Below are 22,013 nucleotides of genomic sequence, written 5' to 3' on the forward strand. Positions count from 1 at the left end.
CATGCTGGTGAGATTTTGGATTTTTGGGCGGACTAAATTAGTTTTCCTCACCTACTCAAATTTGAACTGAATACTTTATTGAACTCTGCTTTCAACATTGAGTCCTTTTTTCTTATCTTATCTTATCTGTGCTCGGATCAAGGGAGGGTGTCATATAGATATATATAGATTGTATGCTGTGTTAAGTTAGCATGAGTTTTTTAGGAGTTTAAACGCCATTTTACCTTTCTGCTGCTTTTGCACATGACACATAGCTGTTGCTTTAGCTTTGAGCCTAGTAGAATGTTTTTGATTCATGCAAGAATAATATGTTGTTGCTCTGATATCAGCCTTGCTTGGTGAGCTGTGTCTGTACAGTGTGTGCAGAAACCTTCAAAGATATCTCAACACAGTGGTTGTTGTGAGCTCTGATCTTCACACGTTCCTAGACATAACATACATGCAGCTGCAGCCAAGTTCTGGCTTTAGGCGCGTTTTATATTGCTTTGCACAAGAGCATACAAACACACTTGATGGTGCTTCGCATGCAGAGAGCTGGTGGAAGATGATGTGATCCCTTACCACTAGGATCTTGAGGTATGGGCCCGCCCTGCTAAAACCCAAAGAGACCTTCTTAGATGTAATATAATATACTAACTAGGGAGGATGAGAATTAAGTTTGGTTAAACCCTATTCATTTTAGCATAATACCATGCTTTCACCGTTTGTGTTCTATGGACTAGTGACTAGGCTAATTACTTTGTTACTTATAATATGTTTGCTTGTATTAGCTAAGATACTGTGTTTGAAAACACTGCATTAGTGAATAAACATTTCAAATATGCCCGTGTCCTCTTTTACTCCTTGTTCTGGATTGAAATGATTGTATAACGAAAGAGTGTTCATGTGTTCCACGTTACCTGAGGTGTACTAAGTCCATGTTCTGGTTTGTCTAAGCATTGGGAGTTTGTGATAACCAATGAGACACTGATTGCTAGTCTGGTAGGGGATTTTTGGGTACTAAGGTGAGTTTTGGCACACCCTAATTCACTGAGGTTCCAAGCCTCTATGCACAGTTCTGTCTGAGCACGGAATCCCTGCGACAGGACAAATGCATGACACTGGCACCCAGCCCAGCAGCCACTTACATGACACTGCATCACTCCAACAACATCACATAGGCCAGAGCTGGCACAGGCCCTGTAGACATACAGCCGCTCACAGCCAAAGTCACCCTCCCCAAATACTCAACCCTGCCTTGCTGCTGATGCTTCTTCAGACGTGCATCCAGCTCAGGCTGAGTCACCACCAAGAAGCGGGCCATTAGTGGTGTCATGCTGCGCCGTGCCAAATGCCCAGTGCGAGGAAGCAGCCCCAAGGTCATCTCTGCCACATTCTTTGCCAGCCAGCTGATGTCGTCCCACCTCTTTTGGCAGTGGGTGCGCCGTCGGTTAGAGAACCCCAGAGCTCGCACCTTTTCTGCAATGGCCCTCCACACGGCCTTACGCTGGTGTACCTTGAGCTGCAGGCATGGGAGATAAGAGGGGGCAATGATCAGTGACACAATGGTATGTACCGACATCTACCAGTATAGGAACACAATGCAAACTCATTACAAATTCTACAATACGCCAATCCTACACTAGGGTACATTTCACATGGGACATGTGCATAGGACTACCTGATGTGATTAGATGCAGCTGTGAGGGGGAACGTTAAAAAGAAAAGGAGGACCCCACGCAGACTGATAGGGGACTGGGGGGAGTTTTCAAAATAAAGGACCTGGGCGTCCCCACGGAAAGACAGTCTAGGACTGTTTATCCCACCTAGTAGTTGGAATCTAGGGTGAGGGTACCGTTTATCAGGAAACAACTTTATAAAGCATGCCAATAATCTGGCAGGAGAGGTAAAGTTACAATAATTCGGGCCTGATTTCTATCTGTGTATGTTCAAAAACAGGCTATGTACATTCGTAATCCTAATCTATTGTATCCCTAAAGATGCCAACTAATCAAAAAAGGGGGCTGTTCTCTCGCCGTACAATCAACATCATATAATCCACATTGGAAATGACAGTTTACTAGTAATGTACACAATGAACTGGAAGGCCTAGTTCTCATAAAAACTTATATAAGTCAATATTTTAAGTGAATGTTAAAAAAGTTTACCACACCAGGAGTTGCTCTGTTACACATTTATTATACATACAAGTTTAAAAAAATCCATCATCACAAAGTATACAGTTCATCAAAAAAACAATGTTAACACATTTGCATAAAACAATAAAAACAAAGAATCACAGGTCGACGCGGCGTTTCGGTTTCTTCTATTTCTACCTTCTTCAGGACAGATTCTAAATGAATTTAAAAAGAATTTTTTAAAAAAAACAGAGTTACTCTACATTGCTTTGGTGCAGACCATCATGTATACATAGTTATGAGTAGTCACAAAAGTTAATTAACTCAAACTTCATTTTTAGGCATCTCTAGTGAAGGCAGGCATTATTCTAGAGCCAAGATTTTCCTATTACGTGGCATTGTTGGTATTTCCACACATTTAGGTTTGGGCCCCTCATGCTTGTTCTTCTATAAAACATTAGTTAGAGAAATCTAATGATCATACTTTTTCTATTCATACACTTCGTACAAAACTAGTAGTGTTTACCTCTCCCATGGACTCTTCAGTCCAATGCTTATGTGGCCCACAAGGAGCAATGCTATTAATACATTCTGGATAATTGTAGATCTATTGCATACCTTAAAACAAGTGGAGTAACTTCCCCCACTGGACAGTACTTTCTGTTCAAAACCTTGTTACCATCTTATTTCTGGGCTTGTTCGCGGTTTCTGTTAGGTATATTACCTCTGGATAGAATAAATTTAATGTCAGGGTGGCACATGATGATTTTATATCTCTCTGAATTTCACAATGGATATCAAAATAGACTATACAAAAGGTCTGTGTTCAATTCATACCTCCAGGTATAGTTTATAAATATTACTATGTACCTTATATTGAGTTTTTACACGCTTGGTCGTCGACTACCAGGAGGAGCCACCTAATTCACCTTAATGGGTTTCTTCAATGACCCTGGGAAATATTTAAGTTATTTAGTTAAAAGAAAAAAAAAATTAAAATTTTTCAGTCCATAAACAGGGCTCTAATTTAATTGTAGTACCTAAATTTTCACTCACCACTCAAGGTTGAAAGTTGCTACTAGTTGCAGTTTTCTCTTGTATTCTGGTTCTCAGGCACCTCAATATGGATGTCAGAACTTGTGCTGCAAAAAGTGATGGAAAAGATATTTTACTCTATTTTTCTACTTCGCAAGGAGTTTTTGTTAGTTACTGCAGCCTTTGGCTTTATTGTTACCAGTACTGTTAGACTTATAAATTAAACTCGGTTTTTAATTGTTACTACTATGCCCTTTTTAAGCTCTTACTAAACTTTTTGTGGTTTGAGCTATGCCCTCTCTCTTTTTCCTAGGCGTCTTACCTTTTGCATAAAAAAAGGCCTCCTTGCTCCTCAATCCTGGTAGTCTGTCCACAGCGTCCCTTATCCGGTCTTGTCCGATCCGTCAGGGGAAGAGAATGGAAAGCTAGTTATCACCGCGATGTTAATATAGTCCCTACGCGTTGATTGGATTGTTCTTACTACAATGTTGGTTGGTTGTTCATCCTCCTATCAGAGAGAGGTTACCGTGGTAACCGAACGCTTTCCGCCGAATGCGGAACAAGCATTCGATTTGCCTTCCCAAGCTTTGATCGCTCCTTCGGTTGGATAGGCAGGCTGCCTGGCAACCGAACGCGTTTCCAATTCACTTAGGCGTGCTGGCTGCCTGGCAACGCGTCTCTCGTTTCCTTAGGCGCGTCAATGCGCGGTTTGGTTATGGACGATGTTTTACAGTTTCCCGTTTGTATTCTCCGACGGGCTCACGGCGTGGGGGGACTAGAAGGATAACATCGCGGTGATAACTAGCTTTCCATTCTCTTCCCCTGACGGATCGGACAAGACCGGATAAGGGACGCTGTGGACAGACTACCAGGATTGAGGAGCAAGGAGGCCTTTTTTTATGCAAAAGGTAAGACGCCTAGGAAAAAGAGAGAGGGCATAGCTCAAACCACAAAAAGTTTAGTAAGAGCTTAAAAAGGGCATAGTAGTAACAATTAAAAACCGAGTTTAATTTATAAGTCTAACAGTACTGGTAACAATAAAGCCAAAGGCTGCAGTAACTAACAAAAACTCCTTGCGAAGTAGAAAAATAGAGTAAAATATCTTTTCCATCACTTTTTGCAGCACAAGTTCTGACATCCATATTGAGGTGCCTGAGAACCAGAATACAAGAGAAAACTGCAACTAGTAGCAACTTTCAACCTTGAGTGGTGAGTGAAAATTTAGGTACTACAATTAAATTAGAGCCCTGTTTATGGACTGAAAAATTTTAAAAAAAAATTTCTTTTAACTAAATAACTTAAATATTTCCCAGGGTCATTGGAGAAACCCATTAAGGTGAATTAGGTGGCTCCTCCTGGTAGTCGACGACCAAGCGTGTAAAAACTCAATATAAGGTACATAGTAATATTTATAAACTATACCTGGAGGTATGAATTGAACACAGACCTTTTGTATAGTCTATTTTGATATCCATTGTGAAATTCAGAGAGATATAAAATCATCATGTGCCACCCTGACATTAAATTTATTCTATCCAGAGGTAATATACCTAACAGAAACCGCGAACAAGCCCAGAAATAAGATGGCAACAAGGTTTTGAACAGAAAGTACTGTCCAGTGGGGGAAGTTACTCCACTTGTTTTAAGGTATGCAATAGATCTACAATTATCCAGAATGTATTAATAGCATTGCTCCTTGTGGGCCACATAAGCATTGGACTGAAGAGTCCATGGGAGAGGTAAACACTACTAGTTTTGTACGAAGTGTATGAATAGAAAAAGTATGATCATTAGATTTCTCTAACTAATGTTTTATAGAAGAACAAGCATGAGGGGCCCAAACCTAAATGTGTGGAAATACCAACAATGCCACGTAATAGGAAAATCTTGGCTCTAGAATAATGCCTGCCTTCACTAGAGATGCCTAAAAATGAAGTTTGAGTTAATTAACTTTTGTGACTACTCATAACTATGTATACATGATGGTCTGCACCAAAGCAATGTAGAGTAACTCTGTTTTTTTAAAAAATTTCTTTTTAAATTCATTTAGAATCTGTCCTGAAGAAGGTAGAAATAGAAGAAACCGAAACGCCGCGTCGACCTGTGATTCTTTGTTTTTATTGTTTTATGCAAATGTGTTAACATTGTTTTTTTGATGAACTGTATACTTTGTGATGATGGATTTTTTTAAACTTGTATGTATAATAAATGTGTAACAGAGCAACTCCTGGTGTGGTAAACTTTTTTAACATTCACTTAAAATATTGACTTATATAAGTTTTTATGAGAACTAGGCCTTCCAGTTCATTGTGTACATTACTAGTAAACTGTCATTTCCAATGTGGATTATATGATGTTGATTGTACGGCGAGAGAACAGCCCCCTTTTTTGATTAGTTGGCATCTTTAGGGATACAATAGATTAGGATTACGAATGTACATAGCCTGTTTTTGAACATACACAGATAGAAATCAGGCCCGAATTATTGTAACTTTACCTCTCCTGCCAGATTATTGGCATGCTTTATAAAGTTGTTTCCTGATAAACGGTACCCTCACCCTAGATTCCAACTACTAGGTGGGATAAACAGTCCTAGACTGTCTTTCCGTGGGGACGCCCAGGTCCTTTATTTTGCTGTGAGGGGGAACACAGTCCCTGCACATCTCACACACATGCAGGGTGCCAGCACTGAAACCCCTATGTGGCTTGCACACATCTCCAGTCCTTTGCATGTCTGGGTAACACATACATCACATATCAACCTGTGTCTGGGGGTGGACTCACTGTGTTCAAGACTGTGCAGCACTCAATATCCCTGCCCTGTGAATCTATGAGTATGTCATGCGTGTGGCATTGAGGGACATGGACTCACAAACCAAAAATACCTCTACAAAAGCCCAGTCTTGTGCAATCTACAGGGCTGAGATGGCGCATAGCTGGTGTGCAATGAGAAAGAAACTATTAAGGACACAGTAAGTGAAGTGATGTGACCTCGTCTTGGTGGGCGGGTACTGTGCTGACCGTCTGGACTCACCCTGAGATGTACAACTGGGGCACACACAGCCATTCAGCAAAGCAATCACTGTCCTGGCACCTGCATGAACAACATACTGAGCCACTGTATGGCTGACAATGCAACACACGTCACTCATACCTACAACTGCAGGCAGGGAAACCTAAGAGAGGCATCGTCGCCACTCAGGTAGGAAAGGATGAACGCCACACATGATTGTGCATCAGGGAAAATCGTTGGGCGGAACATAAAATGCAACGTATACTGGGTCAAAAAAGTTTGAGCCTTTTGTGGGTCCCCATTGAATCTCTCTGGAGGGGCAAGAGGAATTACTGGGGATAATGAGTGGATGACTTATGTAGGGACGAAGGAAGGAGTGTTAGTGTTTGGGTCCTGTGTTGCAAAAGATGTGGTAACTTGACTAGCACCCAAAAATGGTGTTCCAGTTTTAAAGGTTATTATCTCTTGTCTTAATATTTTATTCTCCTCTCTCACTGCCTCCAAGTCCCTCTGAATATTACTCAAAATCTCGCCTACATTTTTTAGACCTAAACCTTCGGCCATTCTGCTCGGGTGTTAGTACCAACGTGGTCACTTCACTCTGTCAGAGGGCTGCTCATATTCAGCCAGAAACCACACAGGAGCAGAATGTTGCTAAGTCCCAACGCCCCTCTAAGAACCTCCCAGCAAGGTAAGTAGTTACTCCATTGCATGTAAGTACTCCGGGGGGAAAGGGGATTTGGGATAGAGAAGAGACCGCTCCAAAACTCTGCCGGCACTGCTTCTTCTGTTCTTCTTCTCCTTCAGCTTATTCAGGCTAAAAACAAATGCTTACATAACCTTTTCTGCTTGTTTAAAAACTTACTTTCCTTTAATGTTTTATGAATAACTTATCTTACCAGGAGGTTGTTTTGGGCTTGCCTCTCTTCTTACTTCTCTTAATGGATGTGTCTTTTCATCAAAAGAAGTCTTCTCTAAGTCTCTTTTCCTTTTCTTTTCAGGCCCTTCAGCTTCCTTCTCTGTTCTGTCTATGATGAGGGGAAAACTAGGTAAGTGTGTGTTTTTCCCAAATTTCTATGGTAATTTTCCTTAGGATCTTTTCCTCCTTATACTCACTTAAACAAGTAGACTTGTGGACTTTCACATGGGGTCTGAACGTTGTAAATATCTTTAGCTTCTCTCCAAAACCAACTCCTCCAGCCCACGTAAAATATTTCGTTTTTATGGTAGGTAGATGGCGCTCTTGTTCTCTCTATTACTGGGGCTTGTGAGAGGTTGGGATATTATGTGGCTAATATTTATAAATGAAACTCCTTGGCTAAAAAGAAGTTATGTGCTTTTCTTTTTAACACCAAGAAGGAAACTCTGAGACAGGAAATTCTTCTCAAGTTCGTCAGGTTAATTAGCACGAAGACGAACGCAGTTCATAGATAACTACATGTGTGCCCCCCTGCCATACACCTCCGCTTTTGATGACTTACCACGACATTTGGGGCACCATACAGTCTTGGGTACTGTGTGAGCACCTCGTCCACCAGGACCTCCAGCTCCTCGCTTGTGAATGGACTGGCACGGATCATCTCTATCTTTGCCATCCCTGTGGACATGGAACAACTGTGGTGGAATTGGGTGGTAAGGGGTCTCAGGCAGCAGTCCCTGGAGGCAGCAGCAGCAGGTCAGGGGTCTCAGGCAGCAGTCCCTGTAGTCAACAGCAGATGAGGGCACTCAGGCAGCAGTCCCCGGAGTCAGCAGCAAATAAGGGGTCTCAGGCAGCAGTCCCTGGAGTCAGCAGCAGATGAGGGGTCTCAGGCAGCAGTCCCTGGAGGTAGCAGCAGGTGAGGGGTCTCAGGCAGCAGTCCCTTGGGTGCAGCAGCAGGTGAGGGGTCTCAGGCAGCAGGCTCTGGGAGCAGTGGAAATGTGAGGCTCCCTCCCACACATATATAACCCCATGGGGTTGTTTCAAAGGTGCCGAGCTGCAGCAATTGTTGGCCCAGATTTGCCTCTTTCAAATGCATCCAATGACCACCTCCGCGGTGGCGGAGCACGCCTAGTGCATCATGCCACTGCAATCATTGTTCCCATTGGCTCTAAAGCATGCTCAATGGCGGTGACACACCGCTGGGGCCCAGAGTGTGCTACCGCAATGGTGCACCTTTCAAATGCATCCAATGACCGCCTCCGCGGTGGTGGAGCACGCCTACCGTGATTTTCAAAATTGTGTCATGCCACCGCAATCATCGTTCCCATTGGCTCTAGGGCATGCTCCATGGCGGTGACACACCGCTGGGGCCATGCGGTAGCTACCGCGGTTTGGGTGCCATACATTCACATGGGGCACCGCGACTGGGGTGGTGGAGCCTGCCCACCGCCATTTGAGCATGTCTCCATGCCAATGACTACTGTACCTGTGTGAATGGGGGTGCTGGTGACACACCGCTGGGGCCAGGTGGTAGCTACTGCAAATTGGGTGCCATACAATCAAATGAGGCACCGCGATTTGGGTGTTATACAATGGAAATGGCCATGTGGCACACATCAACAGTGCACAGTTGCCACTTGGTCTATGGCACATCACTGTGAACACAATGCCAATGTTCCATTGACACCACTGGTGACTACACATTCATGTTTGTGTAGGTGTGTCGTGGATTGTCCTGTACTCCCTCACATGTCACTTATGAATTTGATGGTTGATGAGGCAGGGCAGTGTTGTTGTGGACTCTACAATGTGTACACATGTCAATGTGTTGAGATGCAGTGATAATCACAGCAAGGCACATTTCACTGTATGGTGTAGTTTCTTGCATGGCCTCTTATGTCTTTTCATACACAAAATTGTCATTTATGCGCCAACTGTGGTCAGTGTCTTGTGGATGTGTGATAGGTTGGAATGAACCATTGAGGTGTAACATGTACAGCAGCCAATTATGAGACAGTGGTGTTGAATTGTCACACATTTGCTGGATGCCATGCTACCATGCGTGCACATGTGAAATGTGGCCATATCACTATATGCATTCACATTGACATATGTGGTATTTGAGGTACTTGTGTGTTGAAATTAGAGATGTGTGCCCTTTAGGTAGCGGAACATGTCCCTACATGTACTCTGGTGTTTCACTCAATTATTAAGTCAGTCAGTGTTGTTGCTGTGTCATCCAGAATGTGATATGCTGTTCCCATGTCATGATCGATTGCATTGGCATGTGTCCTCTTTCTTCTCAACTAGGAGGAGGCCAAGTCTGCTTGAGGACATGGAGGATGTGGTAATCACCCGGAAATTGCATCTGGATAGAGCCACCCTAAAGACCCTTTGTGATATGTTGAAGCCCCACCTGCAGCCTCGCCGGACATATCCAACAGCTTTCACCCCCAGCTTATAAGTTGACGGCAGCCCTGCATTTTTTTGCCACTGGATTGTTCCAGGAGACAGTGGCTGGTGGGATGTCAGCATGGTCCTGCGTGATGTTCTGTCCGCAATGATGATATACAAGGACAGATATGCCCATTTTCCCTAGGGGTGCTGAATTGCCAGCTGTGAAGGGAGACTTCTATCCCCTTGGGTGCATCCCCCATGTTGTTGGTGCCATTGATTGCACACTTGTGCCACCACAGGCAAGAGAGCAAATTTTCAGGAATCGCAAACATTACCACTCCATAAATGTGCAAGTGGTGTACCTGGCTAATATGATCATCGCCCACGTGTGTGCCAGATTTCCAGGTTCAGCCCATGACTCCTACATCCTGCGGAACAGCATTGTGCCCCAGCTGATGTCTAATCTGCTTCCAGAGCATGCATGGATTATGGGTGAGTATGGATAGTCGTATGGCATGCTGGGTGTGTGACCTGCTTCACTCTGCCTCAGCAACATTGCAATGTCTATTTTTGTTTGTCATACCTAGGAGACTCTGCATATCCCAACCGTCCCTGGTTGCTGAGCACACTGCGGAATACCAGGATCCCGGCTGAAGTCCGCTACAATGAGGCCCATGGGAGGACACTTCGTGTGGTGGATCGTACTTTTGGTCTGCTGAAGTCACGTTTCCGCTGCCTGGACAATACCGGAGGTGCACTGGCATACTCGCCCAGGAAGGTGTGTCAGATCGTAGTGGCATGCTGCATGCTCCACAACCTAACCATTCGCATGGAGATTCCCCTGCTCCTGGATGATGATGAGGACCCAATGCCCCCGCCTGCACACCAACCTGGGTCCAGTGATGAGGGCAGTGGAGAGGAGGAAGATAGTGACATGCATCAACAACTTATCACCTGCTACTTCACTTGAAGGTGGCTGGCAATGTACAAGATACCCATTTTCTGAAGATTTTGCTGTTGTTGCGAAGGGGTATGTGGGAATTGTAACAACAGTCATTTGTATTCTCAGCAGTGTGTGGCAATGTTTCTGGGACATGTAATTTATGAACGTATAAGGGACTTATATGTTGACACTTGTTGCCCATTGTAACATCTGCATGTTGGCTAATGTAGATGGTAGGTGTTGTGTGATGTCTGTGACGCCAAACCCACACCAGTGAGTGTTGTTCTGTTGTGTTTCCCTAGCTGCCTTCAACGTATCCTTGCTACATACAGTACATACTTCAGATACATTATGGACATGTCGAAGACTACATCCTGCAATAAAGACGGGGCTGACACGACAACGTGTGTAAGGTGTTTTTAATTTTCAATTTTGACATGTGAGGGGGTGTACATTTACATTGAGGTGGTGGTGGAGCAGTGAGTTGACAATCATGCAAAAGTATAGTAGAGTAGTCACCGCATTGATGTGGTGACCCAGTCCAACAAACATATGCCATTCCCAAGGCAGTGTGGGGAAGGACAGTCCAAGAGGTCAATGCAGTTGTGAAGAGGGTTGCCATCAGGGCTGGCTCAGTGACTGGCATTTAGCAGGTGCTTTTCCTCCAGATATTCCCAGGCTCTTCTTAGGATGGCCCCTTGGTCGCTTGGCACTGGGGGGACCCTGCTGGAAGGCCAGTGGCATCCAAGGACTCACCCCTCTCTGTGGCCGCAGGGGAGGATGGTGCACTGTCATCCTGCGGCCCGCCCACCAGAGGGAGGTGGAGGGGTTGGTTGTGGCGCAGGGCTGTCCCTTAGTAACGCCACTTGCTGGCCCATGAGGTCTACCATTTGTCCAATGCAGGTGTCGATGGACCTCCTCAGCAGGATCAGTGTCAAAGTGCAAGTGCTCCCTGGGTAAATTGCTATTATGATTGGTTATCCATGATTGTCAGATTGATTTCATCAGTAGGTCCCAAGTAAAGTGCACTGAGTGTGCCAGGGATGGTGTTTCAAATGCTACTAGAGGGCCTGCAGCACCAATTGTACCACCCACATAAGTAGCCCTAAAATGGTGTCTCAGGCCTGCCACTGCAGTGACTGTGTGCAGTTGCTAATTGCCATACTGACCTGACCAGTGTCCCCAATGGCCAGGTCTAACCCTTCCCTTTCTGTACACATTGGACACCCCTATGGAAGGCCCATGGTTCCCCCTGGGCAGGGTGCAGTGTATGTGAAAGGTAGAGCATGTACTAGTGTGGGTGACATGCTCTGATAGTGAAGTACTGCCAATTTCGTTTTTCACTATTGAAAGGCTATCTTGCCCATAGGCTAGAAGGGGGAATGTTGTGTATAATGTTTACCTGCATATCGTTCCATAGGAGCAAGATAGAAAATTGAAGTCTGGCATCCCTGAACTCAGAATTTAATAACCCATCTTTTAGGAAAGGATGGTTTTAAAATCCTGTGTTTGTAAACAGCACTTTTAGAAAGTGGCTGTTTTCTTGTCTGACCTTTCTGTGTGTCAATAAAAAAGAATTGACAGATAATTGAGTGGGGGGCAGCCTTACCTATTACTTTCCCCCTACACTCCCAGAGATTGATGACCTTTCTGTGTGCCTTTGCCTGTTTGTGAATTAAATGTCTGGTTTGTGAGTGACAGGGGCTGGGGTGGCTCCAGGATGCTGGGTGAGTCAGCACTAGGCTGAATAGCTTCATCTGCATCTTCGGTGGTGGGAGGGGATAGCACGTGGGCCTGAATAGGGCTGCGCCTGCCTTCCACAATATTGGCTCCACCTCCTGCTGGGTGGCTGACAATCCTGCCCCTCTCTCTCAAAGGTAAGAAGGAGTCATGTAAACAGAGTGCTCCAGGACTGATCAGAACTGGTTTCAACCAGGCAAAGGCCTCTCTGCATTCAGAGAACAAAGAAAATGTTGGTATAAAAAGGGATACCCAGACCCCAGAACCTTGGATCATCCTGGAATCAAGAAGAAACCTCTGCCAAGGAAAACAGCTGGAAGACTGAAGAGGAAGGACTGCCCTGCTGTGTGTTTGTAGGCTGACCTGCAGTTGCTATTCTGCCAAGGAGAAGGGAAGGTCTTTGCTGTTGCTGTGTCCTCTGCTTGAAGAGGTCTACAAGGGCCTGAGGAGAGCTGGCCTCCTGTTAAGAAGTCCCAGGAACAAAAGGACTTCACCCCCAGCTTTCCCTCTGAACTCTGCTGTGTGAGTTCTGACCTGCCTAGAGTGCTTGAACTATTTGTGGGGCCTCTGGAGGTTGTTTCCTGCTGTTTCGGGAGCTGGAAAAGAAGTAAAGTCAAAGATCTACAGCTTTGCACGCATCGCTCGCTTGTGGAACGCATCGTCGACAGTGCAACAAGATTTTCGGCGCCGGGAAGATCGTTCGCTTGCGGACCGCATCACCCCGGTGCGAGAAGATTCCTGTCACTGCGAATATCGTCTCAGAGCCTGTTGCCGCTGGGAGACCGTCGCACCGCTTGCCTGCGGACCGCATCCTGTCGCTGCGAACATCGTCGCAGAGTCCAACGCATCGAGGGGCCGCGACAGAGAGGATTAACGCTGCACCGCGCTTCGCCGCTGCACCGAAGATTGTCACTGTCCTAAAGATTGTCGCATCGTGCCTGTGCAAGACGCTTCCTACCGGAGAACCTGCAAACCAGAATCCATACAAGGTATCTCATCGCTCCCCATACAGACCGGATTTGACGCAACCTGCCCGCTGCGTACAGCAGGGTTGTCGCATCCCCTCCTCAGGGTCTCAGGAGTGACACATCGCTTGTTTTCTGACGCTGCAGCTGCCGCCTGGAACTTTTGATGCATCTACAGGTACTTTGGGTTAAAAGTGACGCAACTGTGGATTATTTTGGTGCAAACCCTTGAACTCTTTTTAAAGGCTTATTTTGGAACCGTTGATGTTGTATTTTTGTCATTTTTTGCCATTTTAGTCTTGTGTAGTTTAGATAAAAATACTTTATTTTTCTAAACTGGTGTGGAGTCCATTTGTGGTGTTTTCACTGTGTTTCTGTGAGTGCTGGTGCAAATACTTTACATATTGCCTTTGATAAGCTTGTCTGCTTGTGCCAAGCTACCAAGGGAGTGAGCAAGGGTTATCCAAAGAGTGTATCCCCTTTACCCTGACTAGAAGCAAGGGTCCCTATTTGGACATTGGTACTTACCTCTGCCAACTAGAGACCCCCAGATCTACCAGTTCCCCGTGAAATTTCTGGCATGGCAGGTTGCAAAGGCATGGTATTGAAAGTTCAAAAGTGGTGGATGTATTCCAATCACTAGTGTTAATGAACAAGTTACTTACCTTCGGTAACGATGTATCTGTAAGAAACATTAGTTAGTGTTAGATTCCTTACCTTAGAATATCCCCAGGCGTCAGTCTGGATCCGGAAACTTTTGCGTAGCAGTACCCTTGCGCGTCGGTAGGCGTCGTCTGCAGGCGTCTCCTGCGGCTCCGCGTCCGTCGTCGGCGTCGTGCGCCGTGATGACGTCGCTGGAGTATATAGACGCCGCCTCCGCGCGCTGACGTCAGTTCTTTGTACACAGCTTTTCCGCGCCAGAAGACGCAGAGCCATGAGAGAACCAACACTGGTGCCTTTTGAAACTAGGGCCCTGAAAGGGATGACCTTAACCCTAGGTATCAGTTCGCAGAACGGGGAGGATGGGTGGGTTCGGTAAGGAATCTAACACTAACTAATGTTTCTTACAGATATATCGTTACCGAAGGTAAGTAACTTGTTCATCTGAAAGAAACACGTTAGTGTTAGATTCCTTACCTTAGAATAGATACCCCAGCAATACCAACCCCGGTGGTGGGTCTGCGAACGAATACATTCCTACACCAGAAAGTCCTGGAGGACAGAACAGCCAAAGAAGCCATCCCTCCGGACTTGACTGTCCAGGCAGTAGTGCCTCGCAAAGGTGTGCAGCGAGGCCCACGTAGCCGCTTGGCAAATGTCCTGCAAGGGGACTCCCCGGCCCAGGGCAGTAGTAGCAGCCGTGGCCCGAGTGGAATGGGCCCTCAGCCCAACAGGAGGCTCCTTCCGAGCCAAAGAGTAGCACGCTTTGATGCAGAGAACGACCCACCGTGAGATGGTCCGTTTATGTACCGCCCGTCCCTTCTTCGCACCCACGTAGCCAACAAACAGTTGGTCATCCACCCGGAACTGGCGTGTGCGATCCATGTAAAATGAAAGCGCAGGTTTTGGGTCCAGACGATGGAGCCGCTCTTCATCCTTTGAAGGATGCGGAGGCGGGAAGAAGGAAGGGAGGGTGATGGACTGCCCGATGTGAAAAGCAGAAACTACTTTGGGCAGGAAAGAAGGTCTAGTCCTTAGAACCACCTTGTCTGGATGAATGGACAAGAAAGGAGGTTTGACAGAAAGAGCCTGGAGCTCACTCACTCTCCTGGCAGAGGTGATGGCAACCAGGAAAGCCGTCTTTAAAGTCAGGAGACGGAGAGGGCAAGAATGAAGGGGCTCAAAGGGAGCACACATTAAAAAGGTTAGAACCAGGTTCAAGTCCCACTGAGGCATCACAAACGGAACAGGTGGATACATGTGTGTGATGCCCTTCAAGAATCTCGTTACAATCGGGGACTTGAACAAAGAAGGCTGATCAGGAAGCCTAAGAAAGGCTGAAAGGGCAGAAAGGTAGCCCTTGATAGTGCCCAGAGCAGAGCCCTGCTGGGCAAGAGAGAGAAGGAACAGAAGAACCTCGGAGAGAGGGGCAGAAAGAGGATCCACAGCCTTTGCTGTGCACCATGCCACAAACTTGTTCCACCGACAGGCGTATACCGATTTCGTGGAGGGACGCCTGGCTGCCAGAATTACATTACAGACTTCAGGAGGCAAGTCAAGTGGCCTCAACTGCCGCCGCTCAATCTCCAAGCATGGAGGTGGAGACTGGACAGGTTCGGGTGGAGGACCGTCCCCTGTTGCTGCGACAGAAGGTCCTCCTGAAGAGGCAGGCGGATCGGGGGACCGACTGACATGCTGAGTAGCTCGGGATACCAGTACCTTCGAGCCCAGTCCGGAGCCACAAGGATAACTTGGGCCCGGTCGCGCCTGATCTTCTTCAGTACTCTGGGCAGAAGTGGTATAGGCGGAAAGGCGTATAACAGACCGCAACTCCACTCGCGCCGAAAGGCGTCGCCGTGCGAGTGCCGTCTTGGAAACTCCAACGCGCAGAATTGATGACATTGCGTGTTCTCTTCTGTGGCGAATAGATCTAACCAAGGCTCTCCCCATTTCCGAAAGAGGCCTTGCGCCACGTCCGAGTTCAGACGCCATTCGTGATCCATCGAGCACCGACGGCTGAGTTCGTCCGCCCTGGCGTTCAGAGAACCTGCCAGGTGTTGAACCGTCAGAGTCACGCCCTGAGGTTCCAGCCATTGCCAGAGGTGCAGAGCCTCCTGGCAAAGGGTCCACGACCCCACCCCGCCTTGTTTGTTGCAGTACCACATGGCGGTGGTGTTGTCCGTGAACACCTGCACTACACTCCCGTTGACAAAGGGGAGGAATGCTTTCAGTGCCAGACGAATCGCCCGCAGCTCCAACAGGTTGATATGGAGCCGGGACTCCGCCGGAGACCAGATGCCTCAGATCTCCGCCTCTCCCAAGTGGCCTCCCCAGCCCTGGAGGGACGCGTCCGTCACGACAACGTGCTCTGGTTGGGGAAGGGAGAGGGACTTGCCCCTGACCCAATCGCGGTCCGTAAGCCACCACTGCAGTTGTCTCGCAGTGCCCTCCGAGATCAAGACGTGGTCGGACAAGTTTCCCTGATGCTGGGCCCACTGAAACTTCAGGTCCCACTGCAGAGCCTGCATCCGCCACCGGGGCGTGATGCACCAGAAGGATGCAGGAAGCCATCAGCCCCAGCAGCCGCAGCGTCAACCTGACCGAGACCCGGGATAGCGGCTGAAAGATGGGAATCAACGCCTGAATATCCTGGATCCGCCGTTCCGGAGGATAAACCCGAAACTGCGCCGAGTCCAGAACCGCTCCGATGAAAAGGAGCTTTTGGGAGGGACACAGGTGTGATTTCGGCACATTGATGGAAAACCCCAGGTCGTGCAAGAGGTCTGCCGTCATCTGGAGGTGGTGGACGACTGTCTGGGGCGAGCCCGCCTTCAACAACCAGTCGTCGAGGTAGGGGAAGACTGAAACCCCTAACCTGCGCAGATGGGCTGCGACCACCGCCAACACCTTTGTGAACACCCGTGGGGCGCTGGTAAGGCCGAAGGGGAGCAGGATAAACTGAAAGTGCTCCTGGCCTACCGTGAACCGCAGGTAACGCCGGTGGGCCGGAAGGACGGGGATGTGAAAATACGCATCCTGCAAGTCCAACGCTACCATCCAGTCTTGAGGGTCTAGAGCAGCCAAGACCTGAGCCAAAGTCAACATCTTGAACTTCTCCTTCCGGAGGAAGCCGTTGACGTTCCTTAGATCCAAGATAGGACGTAGGCCCCCTTTGTCCTTCTTGGGTACCAGAAAGTAGTGGGAATAGCAACCACGTCCTACTTCTGGTCCAGGAACGCGCTCGATGGCCCCCTTGGCCAAGAGGGCCGTAACTTCCTCCTGCAGAAGTTGCAAGTGGTCCCCCGACACACGGTGGTTCTGCGGTGGCATGGCTGGAGGAGTGGTCTCGAAGGGGAGGGAGTAGCCCCTTCGGACGATTTGCAGCACCCACCTGTCCGATGTGATCGTGCGCCAGCGGGCGTGGTGATGGCGAACCCTGCCACCCACTGGCGTCACATGGGCCTGAAAGCACGGACTAGGAGGATTTTGAGGCAGATGCTGCGGGGGGAGATGTGGCCTGACCCCGCCGTTGACCCCGACCGCCTCCACGGCGGTTTCCACGGCCGCCACCGCGTTGAAGTGATTGCTGCGGTGCGTGGCTGGCAGCACGTGTGGGGGCGCCCCTTCCGTGGCCACGAAAGGAGCGAAACGAACCCGTTTGCTGGCGCTGGGTCGAGAGACCCAAGGACTTTGCCGTGACCCTGGAGTCCTTGAAGCGTTCCAGCGCGTGGTCCGCCTTGTCACCAAACAGATGACAGCCATCGAACGGCATGTCCATCAATGTGTTCTGGACATCTGCCGAGAAGTTGGCGGATCTCAACCAGGCGTGGCGACGAATCGCCACCGTCGTGGACATCGCTCTGCCTAGCGAGTCGGTCGTAACAAGACCACATCTGATAGAATATCTAGCTGCATCTCGGCCCTCAGCTACAGCTTTGCCGAGTTTTGCCCGCACCTCCATGGGGCATTCTGGCAGCAGCTCCGCGACCGTATCCCACACAGAGTGGGTGTAGCGGCCCAAGAGGCAAGCGGTGTTGCAAGACCGCAGTCCTAAACTCAGGGACGAGAAGACCTTCTTGCCATATTGGTCATACCTCTTGGATTCCTGATCGGGCGGGGCCGACGGGAATGCGGACTGGGAGGTAGAGGCCTGGATCACCAGGCTCTCAGGGGTGGGGTGGGTGGACAGGAACTTGGGGTCGTCCGGACAAGGACGGTGGCGTCTGGCCACGTTCCGATCAACAGGCGCACCTGAAGAGGGCCTGGACCACGTGCCCAACAGAAGTCTGATAAGGCTTCGTTAAACGGCAGCAGAGGCTCCTGTGGGCATGACCGCGGTTTGAAAACCTCAGTGAGGATGTTAGGCCTCACGGCCGCGACGGGGAGCTCAAGGTTTAAGGCCTTGGCAGCCCTCATCAACACCACTGAATAGGCAGCTCCCTCCTCCGATGCCACGGAAGGAGGAGAGACAAAGCCAGGGTTAGGAGAGTCATCCAAACCACTGGCGTCCCCCAAATCACCTGTCCAGTCCATGTCATACTGGCACTCACGTGACAGAGGGTCCTCAGACCCCTCCCAGCCCTCACCGTACTCCACATCATCACCATAGTCGGTGTCAACCATGTAGACCGGCTCCTCGGGGTTCACAGGCCCCATCGGCGTCGAGCCCGGCGTCGAGCGACGCCGGTCCGACTCCGCGTCCGGATTCGGTGAGGGTATGGGGACGGCGCCGCCCGGAGCCGGCTCCGGAGCCCCAGTGCCGCCCGAAGCCGGCACCGAGGAACCGGCATCGCGCGGAGGCGGCGCCGGGGGCAACCCCGATGGAATCGGCGCTGGATTGGATGGACGTCCATCCGGCGTCGACCCCGAAGGCCCTAGCGGCGCCGGGATCAGCGCCGCCGGCGGCGCCGGTGTCGGAGCATCCGACGGCGTCGAGGTAGGGTCAGCTGAACCGCTAGGGCCCCCGGACGGGTTCACTGGGCCCGTAGGCGCCGTGGAACCCGCCGGAGGAGATAGGGCCCTCATGGCCACGAGGAACGCCTCTATCTCCTCAGGCGTCGCACCTTGCCCAGGGACCTGAGGGTATGGGGCAGGCCGCGCCGGCGACTCTCGCGGAGCCGCGGGGTTGGGGTCACCCGAACCCCCGGCTGCATCGCGCGAGCGTCGGGGGGAGTCGGGGGTACGATTACGACGCCCCGACTTCTTGTGTTTCTTACCTGATGAACTCGACGAGTGATGTCGACTTCCGGAGCGCCCGGCGCGGCTCCGCGACCGCTCCCTCGAACGCTCCCTGGACCTCCGGCCGGACCGCGACCGCTCTCGACGCGGGGCCGACACCCGGAGCTCGAGTAGCTTGCAGGACCGCTCCCGCCTAGCCTTGTTAGTCAGAGCCCGGCAATCGACGCAGGCGTCCACGTCGTGGTTGGGGCCCAGGCACCGGAGACAGAGTCGGTGATGGTCCGTGACCGACATCGTGCGGTCACAACCGTCACAGTTTTTGAAACCGGGCATCCTACCAGGCACAAAAGAGTAGAGATAAGTTGAAATAACTTGGTCAAAAGACCGGGTACCGCTCTTCAGATCTGCGTCCACTGGCGCGGAAAAAAGAAGAACTGACGTCAGCGCGCGGAGGCGGCGTCTATATACTCAGGCGGCGTCTATATACTCAAGCGACGTCATCACGGCGCACGACGCCGACGACGGACGCGGAGCCGCAGGAGACGCCTGCAGACGACGCCTACCGACGCGCAAGGGTACTGCTACGCAAAAGTTTCCGGATCCAGACTGACGCCTGGGGATATTCTAAGGTAAGGAATCTAACACTAACGTGTTTCTTTCAGATCTCATTGATTCACTTAATCAGGCCTAATAACACATTACGGTACATCTAACTTCCAAAACGAAACTAGGTAACTTAGATCTGTAGATTTTATGTTTTCAGACAGAATTACCCAAATCATCTGATTTTCATATTAACTGTTGCAGCATTAATGAAATTGGAATTCAAAATGATTTATAATCGGGTACAGAGATTTTAAAAGTTAGGGTATATTTTTAAGAAGCAGGACCTCAACTTGAAACATCCTTGCTCCACAACTGCATAATTTAATTTGAAGCAAAACGCAGGGTGTCCTGCACATTATGGTTGCTTTACAATGCGCTCAGTATTAATATTATGTTATTCTCCAGTGGCAAAATTAGGACCAGAGAGGAAATCAAACCAGCCTCTCAAGTAATAGGGCTGTTTTGGGAGACTAAAGGAACTCCATTATAGATCACGCTGTTAAGTAACCTTGTGTACAATAAAAAGCAATCTTCAAGATTTTTAAAAAATACTGTGCCACAGGATTTTTTACAGTTGCGCAGATATATTGATTTGCAGGGTTTCTTCAATGCATTTGTGAGATTATTGGTCATGCCAATTATATTTCAGCAAATTTACACTTATATCTTTAGACTCAAAAATGGTCAGAAACTGGCACTATCCAGAGAACATAGGTAAGACATAGATGTTGCAAAAAGACTGACTAAAGTTGTTGCTTCTGCATATAGTCAAGTGCAGTGCACAGTGGCATAGGAGACCTGAGTCCTTGAGGCACGATCTGGCCTCTGAACATGCCCAGCAACAAAATCTCTGCTGTAAAGTATCATAAAATGTCTGTAGTAGGTTCAGAACAACAAGTTACTTTCCTTCGGTAACATTGTATCTGTAAGAAACACATGTTAGTTATTGATTCATTACCTTAGAATTACCCCCAGGCGTTAGACTGGATCTGGAGAAATTTTTCTTAGCAGTACCCCTGCGTGTCGTTAGGTGGCGTTGGTCGACTCCACGTCCGTCGTCGGCATCGCGTTTGCCGGTATGACATTGCGGTGTCTATTTAGATGCTCCCCTGTGCAGTAACGTCAGTTCTGTCATGACTTTCCATGCCAGAAGCACAGAGCCATGCAGACACTGACCACTGGTGCACTAAACTAGGGCCCTGCAAGGGTTTCCCTGGCCATAGAAGTCAGTTTGCAGAGCGAGGAGGATGGGTGGGGCTGTAAGAAAACTAACATATGTCGCTTACAGATACATTGTTACCAAAGGTAAGTAACTTGTTCATCTGAAAGAGACTGTTTGTTATAGATTCCTTACCTTAGAATAGATACCCCAGCAATACCAACTCTGGAGGAGGGTCTACAAACTAAGTTCACCCCAGAAAATTCTGGAGGACAGACGGAGCAAAATTGCTATCCCTCCGGACATAGTTGTGCAGGCAGTAATGTCTGGTGAATGTGTGCAAAGATGTCCACGTGGCCGCCTGACAGATGTCAAGGAGTGGAACTCCCCAAGCAAGAGCAGTGCTGGCCACCGTAGAATGAGCATGGAGACCCACTGAAGGTTCCTTCTTCACCAAAGCATAGCATATTTTTATATAAAGGATAACCCATCTAGAAATTTTCCACTTTTGAACGGCCCGACCTTTCTTGGCACCCACATAGCCAACTAAGACTTTATTGTCACCTGGAAATCTTTTGTGTGGTCAAGGTAGAAAGACAACACATATTTGGGGTTCAGACAGTGGAGTCTCCCCTCCTCCTTGGAAGGGTGTGGTGGTGGGAAGAATGTGGGCAAAGTAATGGTTTGTCCACTGTGAAAGGTGTAACCACGTTGGGAAGTAAGGAGGGCCTTGTCCTAAGCACCACTTTGTCCAAATACACAGAGAAGAAAGGGGGCTTGGAAGAAAGAGCTTGGGGCTCACTCAGTGTGTGAGCAGAGGTGATGGCAACAAGGAAAGCTGTCTTCAGAGTGAGGAGCGTGAGAAGACAGTAGTGAAGAGGCTCGAAGTGAGTGCACATACGATAGGTTAAGATCAGGTTCAAGTCCGACTGGGCCATTATGAAGGAAGAAGGAGGAAAAAGATGAGTAATGCCTTTGAAATATCTATGCACAATAGGGGACCTGAACAAAGATGGCTGATTTGGTAGCTGAAGGAAAGTAGAGATGGCCGCTAGATAGCCTTTAAGAGTGCCCAGAGCAGAACCCTCCTGGGCCAAAAAAAGTAAATACAACAGGACTTCTGAGAGAGGGGCAGAAAGGGGATCCACAGCCCTTGCTGTGCACCATGCCAAAAACGTGTTCCATCAACAGGGGTATACCGTCTTAGTGGAGGGACGCCTGGCTGACAAGATGACGCTACAGATTTCGGAATGAAGGTCAAAATCTGTCAACTGTCACCGC

At 48.7% G+C, this 22,013-nt stretch overlaps 1 pseudogene; it reads left to right on the forward strand.

Moving 5' to 3' along the window:
• The window catches only part of LOC147750626 (uncharacterized), a 29,018-nt pseudogene extending 18,883 nt beyond the window's left edge, over positions 1–10,135 (forward strand).
• Positions 10,136–22,013: the final 11,878 nt, after the last annotated feature.

Source organism: Lissotriton vulgaris, chromosome 1_1 (assembly GCF_964263255.1).
Source record: "Lissotriton vulgaris chromosome 1_1, aLisVul1.2, whole genome shotgun sequence".
In the NCBI taxonomy this organism is placed as follows: domain Eukaryota; kingdom Metazoa; phylum Chordata; class Amphibia; order Caudata; family Salamandridae; genus Lissotriton; species Lissotriton vulgaris.